The sequence below is a fragment of the Sinocyclocheilus rhinocerous genome, unplaced genomic scaffold (genome assembly GCF_001515625.1).
Source record: "Sinocyclocheilus rhinocerous isolate Xijiao unplaced genomic scaffold, SAMN03320098_v1.1 scaffold1204, whole genome shotgun sequence".
NCBI classification, from domain to species: domain Eukaryota; kingdom Metazoa; phylum Chordata; class Actinopteri; order Cypriniformes; family Cyprinidae; genus Sinocyclocheilus; species Sinocyclocheilus rhinocerous.
The window spans coordinates 615,362-619,549 of NW_015654935.1; positions in this window are offsets into that span (position 1 = coordinate 615,362).

Genomic DNA, 4,188 nt, shown 5'->3' on the forward strand with positions numbered 1-4,188 from the left:
AGCTGGTCAGCACAGGTTTTCAGACAGGCTGGTGTCACACCGTCTGGGCCTGGTGCTTTTCTTCTCTTGTTCTTTCTGAAGACCTGACGCACGTCATCTTCACTGATCTGGAGTGCTGGAGGGGGGGAGAGGGGGGTTGCAGGAGGAGTGAATGGTGTTTTTTCAAACCTGCAATAAAACTCATTCGGATTGTCTGCCAGTTGTTGATTCTCCACAGTGCTGGGGGATGGTGTCTTGTAATTGGTTATGTCTTTCAGACCTTTCCACACTGAAGCAGGATCACTGGAAAATAATTGGTTCTTTAGCTTTCCAGTATAATTCCTCTTTGCCACTCTGATCTCCTTTTCCAGTGTGTAACACGTGCGCTTGAGGATTAATGTAAACACTCACGAGAATGAGCGAGCAAAACTCCCGCGGCGAATAGAACAGCTTGCAGTTAACGAAGAGCGCTTCTAGATCGGGACAACACATCTTCTTTAACGCTGTAACATCTGTACACCACCTTTCGTTGATGTAAAAACATGTCCCGCCGCCGCGTGATTTCCCCGTTGATTCTGCGTCGTGGTCTGCTCTAAACAGCTGAAAGCCGGGCAGATGTAACGCGCTGTCCGGAATGGCGTCATTCAGCCAGGTTTCCGTGAAACGCAGAGCAGCAGAGTTTGAAAATCCTTGTTTGTCCTGGAGAGCAGAAGAAGTTCGTCCGTTTTGTTGGGAAGAGAGCGGAGATTTGCCAGATGGATGCTAGGCAACGGCGTTCGAAATCCACACTGCCTGAGCTTCACGAGCACGCCGGCTCTCTTCCCCCATCTGCACGTCCTGAAGCTTGATCAGCGCCGCAGCTCCGCCAACTACAACGTTCAGCAAAACGTCCGAATAATCGAAATCCGGTAGAAGATTTTGTGGTGTGTTCTGCCGAATGTTCAGCAGTTCATCCCTGGTAAAACTGATCGTGTTTGAGAAACAAAAAACAGGAAAAAACAAAAAACATTACAAACACTGGAGAGCCAAGCACACGCCGTGTGCGGTGCCATCTTGATGATGCAAATAAAACAAGCAAGTGTGAATAAAAGAAGCATGATCTTCCGAAAATAAAAACACCTCAAAAGTATAGATCAAGTTAAAATGAATTCCACTGCTTCTCTGTTCACCATAAAGTGTTCCACAGTAGAACTAGCAAAACATTTCCTTACATAGCTTACTGCTGTTGAGATGTAAAGTATGTGTTTGGCCCACTCTCAAAGAGAACCTGGTGAAATATATAAAAACCATCACAGCAGCGCACATGCATCACCCATGAAGTGTTGCTCTGCTGTCCATTTTTGGGTCTTGTTGGCGACAATCTTAGATATAGTGTTGTCTTTGCAACCCAGGACTAAAAGCATGATGATTTGATTCCATGGACGATAATGGGTTCAGTATTGGATTTTCTGTGATTGTTGTCACCACCCTGTCTGGTCTAATAAAACACACATTCACAGTAGTGAATGGATACCTGCTTCTCCTCTCAGAATTGAAATATTTGGCTCAGCTGCCTTTGAAGATTTTATGTAAACAACGAGAAGAGTTCATATCTAACAGACACAGATAAAAAAAAGGTCTATGTATTGTACTTTCATTCCAGGAGGAATGAGAGAGCTGGAAACATTCTCTGAATTCCCCTCTAAGGCTCTGGGAGGCAAAAAGCCAGGCATACTTTTATCACACTGACCAGAAACACTAGGTCTCACAAGCTTAAATGTGCAAAAATAAAATATATATACTACCTGCAAAAAAATTACACATCATCCAATGTCCTGTTTAATGCAAGGCAAATTCTGTTGCAGTGTCAAAGTATTATTAACTTCGTTCTTGCTTATTCAGCATGGATGCTTATGAAATATAAGCTGGATATTAATGACAGAAATTGCATGTACTAAATTGTGAGCTCACAGCAACTATAAAATGCCTTGCAAAAAAATATTAAGACATTTAATTAATGCTTCACTCAAACTTGACATTCCAAATCTCACATTGCAAGTTGGTTCTCTGTGGTATTTCTATTACAAATACTGAAACTTTTTTTTAATGGTTAAAAAAAAAGTTTTACAACTTTGTCACTATGACAACTTACTACCAGAAATGACTGTAAAAATAAGAACAATTTGACTGGCCAAATAGTACACAAGCTTTAACAGAAGAATGAATATCAACTATTGACAACATTTTAAACCCTCAAAAATGTTCCCATTCACTTCCATTTTATGTGCCTCACCATAACCTCTATTTTTGCTCATATTTTTTTTTTTAGCTAATACAATGAACAAAATGAGGGATATGTCTAAATATTTTTTTTGCAGTTATGCAAGCTAACCTAACTTCTATTGAAACCAGAATACTCCTTTAATTTGGCCTGTGTGATAATTCTTGCTGCGAAAATTAACTTTTCCCTGAAATTTAGTGTTAGTCGACAGCATTTGATTTGCACCACACATCTTGCTTTGAAATTTGATTTAAAGCTTAATCCAAGTCTGACCATCTGACTACAAACTCCTTTCTTTCTGGTTTACTATTATACATTATTGGCAAACTCCAGATGTGCTTAATATGGTTCTTAAATAACAGCTTCATCTATCCTCTTGTGTTCTGTAGAGCTCTTTATATGACAAACTAGTGCACTTTTACTTTGGCCTCAGCTACTGAAGCCCTTCAGAATGACCATTCTCTTCTTTTCTTTCCCCCTGAGGATCATATTAGTGAATTTTGAGAGACAAACTTTTTTACAATAGTTTGATATAGCATCCTCTTCCTGAGTCAAATCACATATTTGTCATTTTTAGAATTTATTTTACTCTAGCTTTTACCCTGGCTTCTTTGGTAACATTTTCACAGCCAACATTTAGCTTATTATTCAAACTGAATAACCATCAGCAAGAGGACAATTGCCCGAGATTCAAAAAAAGATCACAGAGAACTTAAAAAAATGGTTAAGGGTCCAAATACTTTCTATTCTACAGATGTCGCTTTCTATTTCTATTTCAGTGATGTTTGAAATAAACCATCCAAAAATACTCTCTCTTCCACATTTTCTGTTCCTTTATAAAGATTTCTTGAACTTTTGTTTTGCCAAGAACTGATAAACTCTGGCTGTGACACATAAAATCCTCCATGTTTTTATATTCCAGACAGACATTAATATTAGCGTCATCTAACTGAGAATAGAAGCACATGTCAAGCACCAGATTGTTTAGAAGTCATAATAATATATACACTTGTATATAACAGAATCTTTTACAATGTGCACTTTGCAATGTGTATAGAGCGATGACTACAGCATCATCAACATTTACATCATTTTAGCTAAGATTGTTTATGATACTGATGCAACAAATGTCTGATAACTCCCAGCCGACCCAGATTCTTAAAAGAAACAATTAACAGGAACTACGCAGGCATGAAAAACCTCAATAGGCACGTTTTTCAAATAAAAGTCCTGTATCCTAAATTCTGCATCTTGTTTTGAATTTATTTTCTCTGCCACCGAATATTGCTTGTTTGATGTGGTGCCAAGTCGTTTCGCTAGAAGCTCAATGAAAAATTTGGTTCCACTAAATGTCGCTTTTATTTCTTTCTGTAATAATGTGGAATTTGGACAAGTCACTTGGCCCATGAAAGATGTGTTCCATATGTCACATGCACCCTTAGTGGGAACGTTTTTAATTATCTGTTGGTCTGACTTTTACTGAGGAAACCAGAGCAGCTTGATCTGTGACCCTGAAGATCATACGGGCCACAACGATCACATCCTGAGACATCAAATTTATTTGATGGCAAGGATCTTAAACCCAACTCTGATTTAAACTTCAGTAACCAGTCAAAACAAATACTGATCATGACCATTTGACACAAAGTTTAACTGCTAAGTCAGAGAAAAAAAACAAAACCCTGAAAGTAAAACATTTCAATTTATCAGTAATAAATGGGGCAGCTCAGAAGACTGAAAGTAAACCTAACAACCGACAACCATTTTAGCCAAGAAACACAGTGGGTTCTTAAACTTTTTGACTTGAAGGCCTCACACTGTTCAACAAACTATTCAAAGAGCCCTTCTATAAACTATATATTATTTCCTCCTGTATTTTCTGTTGTAATTATGACAAATCTTGTTTGTTTAAAAAAAAAAAAAAAAAAAACCCCAATTTTTGTGATTCC